At 46.5% G+C, this 16,170-nt stretch overlaps 1 pseudogene; it reads left to right on the top strand.

Annotated features, from left to right (window-relative positions):
• Positions 1 to 14,570, top strand: part of LOC144131365 (uncharacterized) — a 30,998-nt pseudogene extending 16,428 nt beyond the window's left edge.
• The last annotated feature ends 1,600 nt before the right edge of the window (positions 14,571 to 16,170 follow it).

The following is a 16,170-nucleotide window of genomic DNA, read 5'->3' as shown; positions in this document are numbered from 1 at the left end:
ACATGGTTGAAATGGTAGGGGAATAAAGTGCCCGAGTACATGCTTCGAAGGCATATGCAAACGTGCTGCGTGTTCGAGGGCTGTTGTCGCAGAAATATAGATTCTTGTAGTCGGATCTAAAAGTAGAATTCTCCGACGGTGCTACCACGTTATTGTAGTCTGTATACATGAACGCACGTCTAGTTTTCTCGTGTGCTGATTCTGACCGAAATTATCTTGTTTTGGCCTCGCTTACGAGCTCCTTCTCTGGTTACGGCATTCTCATATCTGAAGCCGAAGCTAGGACTTACTAATGCTCAGTTGTCCAAGAAATGTCCCGGATATATCTTGTGAGATATCCGTGGTTTGCACGGATCGATGCTTCTATGTTGGCAGCACCGGATACGCAATAGATATATACAGTGGTGAGGTACCCGTGCTTTGTGCGCAGCTAATCGCGGTAATCTTGAGGAACCGGCATCTGGAGCCGAAACAGCATACTATACTCGCCGCCAGCTTAAATGCCTATCTCTCTTTCTCGTGAGAGCGCGGTAAGACTGCGCATGGGAAAGCCTTGCGCGTCGCCCTCGTAGCTTCACTGCATAGCCACAAAAAGCTGTCCGCGAGTATATCCATTTTATTCATTGGCTTGGAATGAAAGGAATATTCTATTTTCGTTACATCGCACAGAGGAGCCGAAAGGTTGACGCATGAGATTGTTTTTTTTTCACCTGAATTTTCAGCCGCACTTTGCATTAAAGTCACTGAGTATTCCATGCACGGTGGGATACGCAGGCGACGTGATCGTGACCAAGAACCCGTGCATGAACCCGGGCGACATCCGGAAGCTGGAGGCGGTGAATGTGCCGCAGTTGCATCACGTGCGCGACTGCATTGTCTTCCCTCAAAAGGGGGAGCGGCCACACCCCGACGAGATGGCCGGTACGCACCTTTCCTGGCACGCTCCCTGTTGACACTGTGCTATGCGGAGACGGATGTCCCCGTCGCTCTCTGCGCTTGTGACGGATAGCGTGCCTTAGTTTACGTGCGCGTTAGGTCAGGGCTCTGCCAAGGCCAGGACTCTGCGGGCTTTGACTGATGTATGTTGTGAGCACAGTCACAGCGTGAGAAAAAACGTACTGTGAGGTTCCATTACCTGAGGTATAAAATATTTCTCAGTTTCTCATTTCGGCGTCGCAACTATTCCTCCACTCACTGATCTCCGTTTAATTGGGTCATTAAGCAAGGACCTTCGTCATCACTGCTTTGACAGACGGCCGGACGCAGCTTGTTTCCAATGGTACCCCTTAATGTGGTCTCTACCTGTGCTTAGGTTCTGACCTGGATGGTGACGAGTACTCAGTGCTGTGGTACGAGGACCTCATCTTCAATAACAACTGCAATCCTATGCACTACCACAGCGACCCGCCAAAGGAACGAAAGGCGTCCATTGGGGTGAGCAATATTGCTTATTTTGTGGTCTCTTAGTCTGCTTAGTCTTAGTCTGGGGGTGGGGTTGGGGAAGGGCTACATAATTCTGGATAAACTATTTTAGGTGCTATTAGTCCAGTTGTACCGACTGCAGTGTTGTCTATAATGAAATATATTCGAAATTTTTCAGCTACATCAACGGTCAGCGGTGGAATACGACGAAATCTGGATTGTCGCTGTATTTTTAACATTGATCACAAATGGGTTGTAATGGAGTAATAATTTGCTAAATGCGGCCTTTTGGTTCGAAAAGAGGCTGTAGTCGAGTTTTGGTTCCATTGTACAATAGACTGTAACAGCGGTGAACCTATTGTCTACGTTCCGAAATTTTACATCCGTGTAGAAATCAGAAATAAAGGACTCCTGGCAGCTCATTTTTCGCTCGCAAGAGGCAATGCTCTTTGCTCAATGGTGACATTACCTTGCAAACCTTGCGTCTTCTTGACCATTTTAGATTGAGAGCGGTGGCTTGACCATCGGACTGTGTCCATAGTTGAATAAGACGAGCTGTCGGGCTTATTGTATCATGTTGGTTAACCAGTATGTGTGTCTTGTTGAGTATTGAGGTTTACTAATATGTGTGTCCTGGATGTTAACCAATATGACTGTGCGCAGCTAAGTCGACACAACCAAACCGATCCAAGCAGATGATTATTCGCTAAGAAAATCATCCAAAACTTTCTTATGAACAAACTTGTCTGAGTTCCGGCGATATGCAAGTGAAGACATCAAGAGAGTGTGCAGCATGGCTCACTTTAAATAATGACACCTTTGTGTAAGAAAACAAGCACATGTAACGCATTGCCGCGGCTTTGCTAGTATATACGTAGTTGACTGGGAGGGGACGGCTGCTAAAAGTCTACATTTCTCGCCGGCTCAAAAGTAAAGTGAGCAGCACAGGCCTAAAAGGTTCCCGCTTGTGCTCGTTCCCTTAAAGGTGCCCCCAAATATTTTGCACACGTGTAAAGACCCTGACCTTCAGTTTTCAGACGAATGTAAATGGACGGGGCATGAAATCTGTATATCCTCCATCTCACGAGAGAACTTGCCATTCGTTTACGGTGGCCACAGGTCCAGGACATGGTGGACTTCTTTTGCCAGTACATCAAGGGTGACAAGATCGGCCTGATTGCCAACGCGCACCTCGTCTGGGCTGATATACTGGACAGCGGCATCAACTCGCACCGCTGCCGCGAACTGGCACGCAAATGTGCCGTCAATCTTGACTTCGCCAAGTGCGGTGACCTCAAGGGCTTTCAGAACTCTGAGAAGCCACCCATGTACCCGGACTTCATGGAGAAGCTGGACACGAAGAACACCTACTGTTCGCGCAAGGTTCTCGGGCAGCTCTACCGAAATTGCAAAAAGGTATACTTCCGCGTTTGCCAACTTGTGGCTCAGGCGACTGCAGTTACTCTTATGGCGAAAACGGCGGAATTAAACAAAAAACTCTGCTCGCGAGGATAGTGCAGTTCATAATGCACACGTCTCTTCCGAAACTCGTGCTTGCTCCTGGCTTGTGTTGTTTGGCGCTGCCTTTACTCCCTGACTACTCACTCAGGTTTCAGATCTCAGGGCCTCATCTGTGACTGTTCCAAGATGTTTAGGTTTCTCGTTTTCAAATGAGCGACAGGACTTCTGAAAGTGTCGATGTTTGCTTCAAAGTTGGAATCTGCAAGATCCCAGGTTGAAAACACTTGAGCAACGTTGCATCAACCTGTAGCTTAGGGCCACTGGAGCTCTTGCATGAACCTGTCGGTCTTTACGCAGGTTCAATTTATAACATCATCAACTATGACAGAGCCGTGAAGCTTCTGACATGAAGGTTATATGTTTTCATGAATGATCGCATGTCGATCATTGCATAAGCAACTAATTTGTTGCGGCCGTGCTTTTTACATGATATTTAGCAATATATTTGACGGTCGGAACTGAATACGTTGCTCTATGTACATAGCACATAGTATATTCGAGATATACCCCATGGCTGCTTCTGGCGATGTACTTTGTACATTTTGTTCATCGACAGTGACGAGTAGAACTGTAGCGTTTGTTTGTATTCGAGATGCTCAAGAAGTCCGTTGAACTCTGGCGGCCTGTTTGGGTTTTTCGTTCTGTGTGTCATTGCTGGAGCACCAACCATCAGGGTGCAATTAATGAGCTTGTATACTACATGCCAGTGTTGCTAGGTAGAAGCGTTTTGACTTGTTTAACCTGCCCTCGGTTTCTCTCTACCGACTACCGTTCAGTATTATCACGGGGAAAATCTTGTCACTTGTCGCATCTAGCAGTAGTTATGAGGTCTCAGGACCAGTGCTCCTCGACTATCGGGGACCAAAGTAACTGGCCTGTCCCTCGCGCCGAGGATCGACACCGCCAGTGCGCAGTCATGCGCGCTCGCATGCAATGTGGCATGGTGGTGAACTTGAAAAAGAAGGCCAGTTAATTTTTGTCCCCGATTGTACGTTCACGGATGCTGTTTGCATTGTTTAGTCTTGATGTGCTGAATGCGCGCAACACACTGTTGTGTCATCCTTGTGTGGTTCCGATGAACAGGTTGAACTGAGCACCGAGGGCCTTGAAGTGGTGGAAGAGAGCCTTCCGGACCCCCGACTGCTGCTCGAGGGAAGAGAACAGTTCCTGAAAGAAGCCACGTCCGCCTATAAGCGGTACGCTTTAATGCCTCTGAACATTACACTATACGAAGTGTGTTGCACTAAAGGAGATGGCTGAAATTGCACCCTTTATCTTATTAGGCCAATGTGCTCTGACTACTGTGGGGTAAAAATGCGGTCATAAAACCATGGAAATCACTTGTCGTATTAGGCCTCTCTCAGTTAGTTGAAGCACAGACTGCTTTGGAGCCATGGGTTGTGAATAATCTGTTTTTGCACTAGCGAGGCCTGTAAGGAATTAAAATAGCACGTGGGGAAATATTACCCCAATTTAGTGCTCACAGTTCTATTTCATTGACAAGGTTTTGTTATTTAACAGTCTCTACGGTAATGCCAAGTCTCTATAATAGAAGGCACCAGCAGCTTCATACTGACCTTACCACAACTGCTTCAACGAAGGGTGCTGAATATTTTCATAATGACAACTTTATATACCATGGAGAGTACACAGCTTCTTGCAACATGTTGAAGGTCTTAGGCATTCAACAATTAGCGCCCTCTTTTATCCCCCGGCAGGAAACACGGCGTAACTCAATGGGAATATATTAAGCTTGTAATATTGTGAAAACTGGAGAGTCCTGAGAGATTCTGCTCGAACATAGTTATTATCGTGGCCGACTCTTTCTTCTGGCTGCAAACTCTGACCTGCAAAAATGCTTCCTGCGCTCATGCCAACTATTTGCGACAGCCGTAGAAAAATAATGGGATGCACCGAACGACCAAAATTTCCTTGCTCATTTTTATTTTTTATCTCCACATGGTTGCAGCCGTCCGAACTAGGACCGTTTGTTAAAAATTCCCGTGCTTGCTCGCATCACTTGTACAGTTAAGTGACAGTACCTTATCGTTTTCGGTTGCTTCCATTTTCCATTACTTGCACCACCTGCACAGTTCATTGACAGTACACCATCATATTTCGTTTGTGTCAGCTTCATAGTTCAGTGCTAGTACCTCATCCTTTTTAGTGGCCTGCTTCACCTTCACAGTTCTTCTTTACCTCAGTAAACATGGCACATACCCACGCGGGGGGGGGATTGGCCAAGGTGTAGTGGCATAAACAAAGAAATTTCCACGGGAGATTACGACAAAATTTTAGCACCAAGCATGTATTTTGAAAAATGTATGAATCAAATTGACGGAAGAATATTTAAAGTTAAATAACACAGTATTTTGGTGAGAAAAAGAAGAGCTCGAATAATATTAAAAGAATTAGCAAATCAACCTACCAGTTGAAATTATCTATTCATGGAGAATCCCAAAAATTGAACCCAATGCAAATCTTTTGGCGCTCGCACCAAACGATAATAACTTTGGCAGAGATAATGGGAGCCCTAACCTGGAGAGAGGGACCTCCAGGTAAATCTTTCTCTGAAGTGTGAACTTTGTACAGTAGAGGAGAAAATGGTCTAAACAGATTCAACCTCCCCGCATTAGTCACATGGGTTTTTCGGTGTCAACCCACACCTGCATAGATATAAATTCAAATTGGGAATCCTGCACCGCAACTGCGTCATATTTACTTACACAGCCTGGTTTTACATGAACGGACTTTCTAATTATATGCTAAGTGCTGATAATTAGTGTTATTTAGTAGGGGATCACGTAACCTGGCTGATATGTGTTGGAACCACTGAAACCTGGAAATCGCCAGCAGGCTGACATTCGGGGCATATAAGTGTCAATGAGCCGTCAGGAGCCGACCTTGCTACGTAATCAGCCACCTCATTTGAATGAATACCTGTATGGCCAAGGACCCAGACAAAACGGACATCCTTCAACGTGCATGTGACAAAAATCGCAGGAAACGGCTCAAAAAATCTTTTTTGAAGTTTCAAGGGAGACAAACTGACAAACAATCAGCGAGGATATTAACGTCAGACACATGACATGGAATTTTGTGCAGGCTCATTCCAAGAGCCAAAAATTCCACAAAGAATATACGAATATAATCTGGGATGCGGGCAGAATAGTTCCATGCCAGAAGCTGTGAAAAGATGGCAACTGCAGCTTTTTGGCAGTTGACGGAGGCGTCGGTTGAAAGCACCGTATGATAGGGGTATTCCTCTATGTGATCAGAGAGAAGACCATTTAAAATGTTTGCTGGAATGTGTTTTGCATGAGATGGGAAGATGTGGTCAAAATGGAATTCCACAGCTGCCGGCGTGTCGTCAACCCACTGGAAAGAACTGCGATCAACAGCAATCGGTGTTAAAAAGTTCTGAACTAACATAATTTGTGGCATTTGATATCGTGGCCAATGATGAGAAAAGAATACGGCCGGCTGAGACACAAAAATAGGAGTGCTGACATTAGTCACCGGGTCCATCGACTTGAGGAAGGCTCGCACCGTGAATATTTGAAAGCTGGAATTTAGATCAGGGATATGAGCTTCCAGATAAAGCAGGGCGTTTGAAAATTATTTTGGGAGGCCAAGGCAGAGACGTAGAGCTCGCCTTTCTAGTAATATTAAGGATTGAATCTTGTAGTTTGCGCTACCAGAGAACAGAATGCAACCAAATTCAAGTATAGGTCTTACATAGGCTTTGTATAGTAACAATAATGTTTCGCGGCGCATCCCAAACTTTTTATTGGCGATTCTTGTCAGCCGGCCTGGAGCGCGTTATCCTTTAAGAAGGCTCCAATCTAATGCAGGGTGATCAGTAACACCTAGATATTTTACGGATTCCACTTGTGGAATCAGGTTAGAGTGATGGACTAATGAAATGTGCAAAGGCGTGTCTGGAGGAAATACCAAAACGCTGCATTTGTCTACATTCAGGGTTAAATTATTACCCTGCAACCATACTCTAAGAGCATCCAAATATCCCTGCAGAATCTGGTAAAGCAAATGAATATCCCTGGACGAGGCGAAAAAAGCTATGTGATCTGCATACATCACAGATCAGGACGAATGGACGAATTATATCAGGACGAATGTTGATGCCACTGAGCAAAATATTAAAAAGCAGCGGGGATAGCACCGATCTTTGCGGAAAACCTCTTCATTGATAATATGTATTAGAACATAGGGTTCACTCAGTGCAATAAAGGTATATGTCCTTGAGAAATTCAGATATGCACGCATAAATGTAGGTTGGAGGTTGTTACTGAGCAAGTCTGTTAAGCAAAAAAGTATGTTCTACGCTGTCATAGACCTGTGCTACATCAAGAGTGCCCAAAGCTGAAACTTCCCTTCTGTGTAGCGAAAGCCGAATTCTGCTCTCTAGATCCACATGTGCGGACCATATAGAGCATCCGCGGCGAAAGCCAATCTGGGCTGAGCTGAGACCATTGACGTCATGAATATGTTTTGTGAAGTGACTGTGCACTGTTCCTTCTAATAATTTGACTAAGTTTGAAGTCAGCTCAATTGGCCAAACATTATCTAAGACGTATCCTTTTCCTGCATGTTTCATGAATAAAATCATTTCCGCTGTCTTCGAAATGTTTGGAATCGATGCATTTTCCAACGAAGCATTGACCATATCTAAGAGGTCGCTTGTAAAATCTTGGGGTAAAATTTTAATCGTACCAACAGTGACACCATCTGGTCAAGGACCTGCAGGATGCAACATTGCCAGGACTGAGAGGAGCTCTGATGCATCAACCTCGGTATAATCCGAAGATGGTGAGATTGTGCACAAAGGGACGTTTCTCTGCATCTGGAAGCGTAATGGCAATCCCTGAGCAATACGCTCCACGGTTTCCTGAGCCTTTGTGGTGATAACACTGTTGAACTAGTGAGGAGAGATACTGCTGAACTCTTGTTATGCGCCATGAATCTATACAGGGCCTTCCGATTGCGAGGATTTGAAAGTTATGTGTTTAAATTTTGGTTATGTTCCTCCTTGGCTTTTGCAGTTGTTCTTTTGAAAGATGCTGAGAAGAATTTGTAACTAAACCAGTTAGCTGGACTCTGGTTGCAGAATAGCCGGTGCCAGGCCCCTTTTCTGCGACGATAGGCCTTCTCACTTTCTTCTGTCCACCAAGGAGACGGCTGTTTATTAGAGACTGCTGTGGGTACAGCGAATATTGAGAGGTCTACTGCATTTTACAAAAATGAAACCGTCTGCTGAGCTCTGTCTTCCCAGCTTGTACTATAGAGTTAAATGAGGAAGACGTCAGATTTTTATAGATATGGTGGTTGACAATTTTATGGGTTACACAACTAGCTTTGAGCGGAGATAACTGGATAGTGAATGTTATAGGAAGGTGATCACTAGATGTACCCGAATCCTCTGTCGACCAGTCAGTCACCTCTAGCCTACCTTCTGATACTGTTAAGTCAATGGTAGAGCGAGAAACCCCTCGCATAAAGGTTATTTCTCTAGAATTGCAGCAGCGTACAGAATTTGCAGGCAGCCACGACCAGAGAAGCTTGCCACAGGAATCAGTACGACTTCCCAGTCACCATGGTGAGAGTTAAAATCCCCTGCGATGGCTGCACTGCTTGTGCCTGTCACCAAGCTGTCTAAAGAGTCTGTCCTCTGTGCACCTAAAGGAAAATAGAGGTTAGCAATTGTAATATCGACGCAATGCGGAAATAAAATTTTGATCGCTAGAAGGTCACAGTCAGGGAGAATTTTCTTAGAGATAGATGCCTGATGACACAAATGTTTATATAGCATGGTTACCAATCCGTCTCCCCTGCCAACATTTCGATCTGACCTGAAAACTCGAAAGTTCCTCATTTAAAACGATTTACAAGATGATAACCAAGTTTCTTGTAGAAGCACAATATATCAGGTTTATGTTTGTGAATAAGTATTTCTAGATCTGGAAGAGAAGACAATACGGATCGGCAATTCCATTTTAACACCTTCTCTTTAAGGATGTAAACATGGGGAAGAAGTTTGGGTGGTCCTTTTTTAGCTTTCATCTGTGGAGAACTAGAATTAGTGACGAGGAAGGAAGGCGCTTGAGCGTAGGGCACGACATTTCGACATCTGTGTGCAGGTGTCAGTGCGACATGCACTGCTAGGAACAGAGATGTTAGGTGGGACCTGAGGTGCATCAGGAGGTGATTTTGAGTGGTCCTGCACAAGCTGAAACAGATGCAGACGTTGCTGAAAGGACGGTTGTTGATGGTGACACAGATTGAACTACAACAAACTGAGCCACCGCCTCAGAAAATGTGTTCAGCATTCGCTCAACCACATCATTTAGCGCTTTTTACACTGTGGTCACAGTTGAGGCAGTCAAGTTGGACTCAATCTCCCCAACAGAAGCGCGCACATGACTAACGTATGAGACTTTCCTGTTAAGAGCAGCGTAGGCATCGACTCTAGAGCACCGGTTCTCTTTGATAATGTCCAACAAGCTGCGCTCTTCACTACGTCTTGCGCAATTGGCATCATCAGCTGAGTGAATGTTGCTGCAGATGCAGTGAGGCTGCTCTGAGGTGCAGTTATCAGCAGAATGACCTTCTCCATATAAACGGCAAGGGGTCTCCGACTTGAATGCTTTGCCGCTATGCCCGAACCGAGAGCAGTTGATGCATTGAAGAGTGCGGGGTTCTAGTGGGTCCACAAGGTAAACAATTGGCCAGATTTTAGTTCAGAAGGGCAGGAAGAGCCAGCAAAAGTTGTTATTACAGATTCAGCAGCAAGACGTGAGCCATTTGCCTCTCTACTACAGCGGTAGACTGAAAGAACCCCAAGTCCTGCATCCGGAAATTCTTCTAGAATTTCGTGAAGAAATGGTGCTGGGTCAACACCACGTACGATACCTTTGAAACATGCAAGCTGTTCAGGAATGAATGCTTTCACCGGCAATGAGCTGGAAATTTTGCACTAAAGCAAGTTAGCAACACAATAGGCGCCTGAGGGCTTGCACACAATGCCTGAATGGCCAAATTGACGCATTTCAGAGATCTGCAGATAATGGACTGTCAATGGTCTTAGCTCCTGTTGACTTAGTTTGGGGGTTTTCATTTTGTTTGCACCCTCACCGATTGGGACGAGAACCACGGGAATTGCATCAATGCCATTTTTTGGAAGGACTCAAGCGGCAGGCTTTGGGCTGGCAAGCTGGCAAACCAAGCTGCCAACCTTTCACCTGGGGAGGTCAACGGCATCTTTCAGCAAAACGCACCTTCAGATTCACATGAACTGTGCCTTAACCTACACCTTGGCCAAAACCCCCTCACATAGTGCGGGCTCACCAATGATGAACAAGCCGGAACCACCAGGAGAACCAGAGAACAGCAGCTGCCAGCAAAACACATCAGCCAAGCAAACTTCTTCCTCCTCGTTTCCAGTCACAAATCACAGTTCAGTGACAGTGCTTCATCCTTTTTCATTGCTCCAGGTATGCAAAGAAGATTCGGGCACTGCTGAAGTCGTACCGGATCGAAACCGAAAGCGAGGCTTTCTCCGGGGCTGTGTCCAAGCTCAGCAAATATATGAAGGAGAACGACCCTACGGACATGGCCATGGTGCTCGAGAGCCAGGTCGAGCATGTGGTGCGCCGAACGCGCGAGGAGTTTTTCTCTGAGCAGCTCGACGAGGCTCACGAGAAGCTTAAGGCCTCCGCCTGGTACCAGGTGAGGCGTACTGCGCTTTCAATCTGGTATTCAGCTGTGCTATCGTCAGTGCATATGGAGGGAAGCTGGTCATTCGAACAAACGAGCCGAAAAAAGATATGGCTCATGAACGCAACGATAAAGGCTGCCGCTTTATAATCTTGACAACGGTGTTGTAGTCGTTTCACTTTCTTTGTCCTTCGCTTTGTTATTTAGCCATATGTAGAACTTAATGGCCGAAATAACATCTCAGGGAGGAATACCAGCACCCGCAGATTTAACGCGGATGGTGAAGCATGTGGCTTGGAGGACTGACCCCAGTGCCACGGAGCGTTGGCCGTTATGTCTGAGACCATGTTGCACAGTGTGTTTGCAGCGGCTGACGATAACGGGTGGCCATAGGATGGCCTGCCGTCTCTATCGTCGTTAACGGTGCTGATGTCACTCGAAGAGACACGCTCGATAAATCGTGTTAAGCTTGCGGGCGGTGTCACAATGCAAGATAGGAGATATATCTGTATTACAAATTAACTTTCATTTGCGGTTGGGTGTGCGTGTCTGCGTGTGCAAAAGGAGCCGATGTCACATCACGCCTTTAAAGGTGGAGGTGCAGTGTCTCCGCAAAATTTTCAGCGTTTTTTGAAGATATTTCACTGCGATGCATGTTTTGCCAAAGGTCCATGGTCTTGCTTCGGCGTGTTTCGTTCGACGCGACTGCATACTGAACACCTTACGGCGACTAGTTTAAGGCTAACACCTTGTGGAAGACACATTGTAAATGTATTATGCTGTGTCGGGGAGCAGGTGACGTACGAGCTTCAGTCCTCCGAAGGTGGCATCCAGAGCTTCCCCTGGGTGGTGTACGATGTGCTCATGCGCATCGTGGTCAACACGTCCTCTTGCCTCCCTGTGCCGGCATCGCGCAACAGCTTCTGCCAACGACTCGGGGCGCTGCTGCTTGGCCTGCCGCACCCTGGTGGCGGCGACCAGGACGGCACACAGCACGGCGACACGCAGGTGCTGACCAACCTGCTCAGGCTCATGTACGAATGGATCGACTCCAGTCGCGAGTTTCTCTTTGTCAAGAACACAGAGGAGTTGGGCGTCTACAAGAGTATCATGCGCGAGGCCTGTTTTAAGGTGCGTGATGCCAGCAAAAAAGCTGCGTTGGGTGGATTTCCTGGGCTACGAGACCAAAGAGTAGACCTACAAGCTAGAGGGCTTGGCTCCTTTATGTGCTTCGTGCATAAGGCTCTTTTCTGCATCGCCGTTTGCTGGCTAGAGTTCGCCATCCAACGGCCGTAAGAAGCGGGGTAGAGGCAGCAATGTGGTTCGCCTGTTTGAACAAAACTCAGTCTGTTTTTTAAACATAAACGTAGCATACAGCTACATGTGGCAGCTTTGAAAGGAGGCGCCATGTGCTGTTGTATGGGAAGCTTGCGAAGTGGTGGCATTTTGTTTCGTGTTCTGATATCACAGCTGCGTCGATGGTCTACCAGGATGATGATGACGACCTTGTAACTCGGTATAGGCGCCAATTTGTGTTGTGTGGTATGAATATAACGTTTTAACATAGCACCCATGTACTGCGCATGTACCGGATGAGCTGCACTTGGCCAGCGGTAAAGTAGACGCACCTGCATTAGACAATCGGCTGGTACGATCACGACTGGGATAGTACGTCTCCGCTGTCATAACTGAGTAATAACGAGCAGTCATTCTACACTGACGATTTCTCCTGCCTTATGTTCGGCTTTTTTTCAAACAACAGGGAAATGTGCACGATTGGGCACGTAACCTGGATTGAGGTTTATTTTGTGAAAATCCCGAGAGCTTAAGTAGGCTGAGAGGGTATTTACATGCTCCTTCAAGACATTTCGCACGCTCCCAGTATGAAGTGAAGGCGACTCTATGTGGTAACACAGTAAGCGAATGTCATCGCTCTACCAAGAAAAACGTATTCGTAGATAAATGCACTTAAATATTGTGTGCCATCCTCAGCGTGGGGGAGTTATCGGTGGAGGCTCACTATTCACCTCCCATCACAGGTGTCCCGCTCCATCTCGAGGGACATGCCGCCGCACAAGCTGGTGATCCTGTGCCTGCGCTTTGCGTGCGCATGGTGCCTCAAGATCTTCCAGGGCGGAAGCGACGGGGAGGTGATCTCCAAGGAGTGCCGGCGCCGCTACCGGCTGGGACACCTGGCCCTGATCACGCTCAACCGACTTTCCATGTCCGGCAACCTTGCCTACCTGCGCAGGGCACCCGAGGGGTGCCCCTCCACAGAGCTGATCAGGTATATTTCACACCTTTCTTCTAAACAGGAGTGACGTCGTTTGAAGAACTGAATGAATCCAGTGACGTCAAGGTGCATTTGCCCTTAACGCTGTAACGTTACCGAACTCGCCTGTGAAACCTGTGAACAACCAGTGTTTGGTGCTTTCCGGTGTCGCCGACATCATCAGGAATGCATATGTCCGGGTTGGCCAGGCAATCCTGACATCGAGGCGCACTTAAGCCTCAGATGGAGATTAAAACTGCCTGTACAAAATTATTTGCAAATAATTATTGTCTCTGTGCAGCGGTGGGTCGAGCTCACTGTCATGATTACTAGGCCTGCGGACCTCTTTCAAGACAAAGAAACTGACAGAATTTTTTCTGTTACCCTTTAAAGGGGAGAACAATCAAAATACGTAGCAGACAGCTTCTAAAGATTTCCAGGCAGCAGCGGAGGTATCGATTCCTGTTTTGAGCAAGGGTACTGCTGGGAATTCTGTACCAGTAATGCTCCTCTCTCCTATTGACTCAAACCCGGAATTGGTCGTTAAACATTCGCGTCACCTTTGTTGAGGGCTTACGTTGTGCTCATGTTCTACGGAAACTTAACGTAGAACACCACTGACACAGGAAAGACGTCCGTGAGTCTGTGAACATTTTTCCGTGCGCACCGCTACATGCTTACGCAGTTCACAAGGAGTCTAAGGAGAGCAAAGATGTAGGCCAATTGGTGAGGCCTTGTTGCTTGGGAATACACCGCACAGTCATCAGATATTGCATCAATCGGCGATAATCGTCTATATTCATTACCCTCCTCAATGCCTTGCTTTCATGCTTTCCTTGAGGTGTTTTCTAAGGAAACGCTAACGAACCGTGCCATGAGCCCCAATTGGCAGGCTTTGTGACTGCCGTTTGTTACGTGTGTACGTTACCTGCATGCTTGGAGAAGTGCTATAAAATCAGCATACGCCGTCTCAGTGCCATTTATTGAGGAAGTTAACAGAAACAGCCACTGCATGTTTCGCAAATCCAACCTGCGAATTTACAGCTTTTTTAAAGCACCCTTACTCGCAGTGCATCGATATTTGTATTCACCGCAGTATCCTGAAATGCGTTAATAGTAGTCTGTCAACCTGTTGGCTGTCCCCAGGATTTACATCAACCGGGAAGACGAAGAATTCTTCGAAATCCTGCGCCGCTACGAGGACATCATCAAGAAGATCTTGATGGACTGGTCCGGCGTTGAGGACATCCAGTGTGACCTCAAGACGGACCGTATGGACGAGTGGTTTCTCCAGCTAATGGTCACCGGGAGCCGCTGGGCGCTGGAGCGCCTCAAGGAGATCGTTGTCTACCCGTCTTTCCGCGAGGTGCTTTTGCTCGCGTTCGAGCGGGAGAAGAACGCCATCGGTGGAACACTAGAGTGATTGCCTTGATGCTTTGCACCGGCAACAGAATTTTTCTTGAAGGTGTCTAGGTTGGCAGCCCCCTAGCTAGGGGGCATGGTGAGGCTGTGGCCGGTTGGCGATGCTTCTGGAGGGCAGCTGACTTTCCCACTGTGTCTTTGGATTTGATTTTACTGTTGCTTTTTTGCTCTGCTGCTGCATGGGCTTCTGGTGTGTGGAGGCAGGTGGGTTGGTGATGGATGCATGGTTCTTGTGGAGGGCAGAGTAGGGAGGTCTTTGGCACTTCTTGAGGCTTCACATAGAGAACATTTCTTGTCTTCACACAGATAACGCTGCCCTTAGTGCTATTGTTGCAAACTTTTTTTTACTTGGCAATTACAACTTCCTGGAAACGCCAATAAATGGCTACAGCGACGTGGCGTGTGTCCTTTCCACAGGCTCTTTGATAAATCAGAGCATAGCGACGGATTCATCGTGCGATTCAGTATCTTGGATCACCCACCGGTCACCCAAGATGCAATGAACGTGTTAAAGCATCATTTTGGGTGTTTTCTCAAATACTCTTGCCAATATATTAGGATATAGAATTTATTTATTTATTTATTTATTTATTTCAATAACTAAAAGGCCCCTGTGGCGGTAGAGAAGGAGTGGAGTGCAATAATAATATATTTATCATCATAACACAGGAATTGCAGCAATTTAGCAGCAATAGAGGAATTGCGGCAAAACAGCGGCAATTTTATTTCAAGTTTATTTCGTTTGTTGCAGTGACAGTTTATACCGTTGAAATGTGTGGCATTAATGAGTTGCATTTTCCCTTTCTCGTGTGGTCTGCTGATGTGCCTTCCAAAGGAGAAAGCCAAAGCATAATGCTAAGAAAGTGAGCAGCAGGAGGGATACCCAGCGTGGATCATTGGGGATGTGGTTGAAGGGGAGCGGGTAGCAAGGCTGACGGACTCTCCATGCGTGCTCGAAGTGCCTTCAGCCGACAAGGAGTCCGAGCTGTGGTAACTCAGGCTTGGGAGTAGGAGACAGGGAATGAATTGGTTGTGAGGAAGGTTTCCAGCCTTGCAAGGAGTTTTGAAAGAGTGAGCGATGAAGCTTTTACTGATGGTTTACCTTATGGCTGACATGCAACTACGAATGCCACATACACGAGTGGTGACAGCTTTGCTCTTATGCTGCATGCCACTGAAATGAACATGAGCTAAATGGGCTCCATACAAACATTTTGTGTTGTGTTTGTGATATTTTATGCACTTTATGAGCACACCAATATTTTTGTTAATCATGAAACAGTCTTCTATGTACGTTTGTTGTGTAAAGTATTTGCGCCTTATTTCATATAGTGGTGTTGGTTTGTTCGGTTAAGAGTCTGGCTGTTCCTCTAAGAGACCTTTATGAATCTGCGCTGACCAAAGATAACGGTGGTGTGGAGGATGGTTTGTCCCCTGTCATTGCTTAAGCCTGTTCAGCCATTCGCCATGCATTGGGAATAAAAATATTTTGCAAAAGTTCTGGCTCTTGTCTGTGCTGAGAGAGTGGGTGGGCACACTCAAGCTTTATCCATGAGTATCATCATAAAGATCAGAGATTACTTAGCACCGTTAGGGACAAGTTGCCCCATTCGCCTCTGTTATGTTGTAAAACGATTTAAAGTTGCACTGAAGAGGAATCTGAACTCAGCTTTTTACCACGGGAACTCTATCTACACGTTCTGGGCATTCTTAGAAACTTCTATTTATTGTCCTGTGCTTCCAATTACCCTAATTAAATCGGAATTAACGTACCGGCTCGCGCCTTTTTTGAACTCAAC

This window comes from Amblyomma americanum, chromosome 1 (genome assembly GCF_052857255.1).
Source record: "Amblyomma americanum isolate KBUSLIRL-KWMA chromosome 1, ASM5285725v1, whole genome shotgun sequence".
Lineage (NCBI taxonomy): Eukaryota > Metazoa > Arthropoda > Arachnida > Ixodida > Ixodidae > Amblyomma > Amblyomma americanum.
This window is presented reverse-complemented; position numbering and strand designations above follow the sequence as displayed.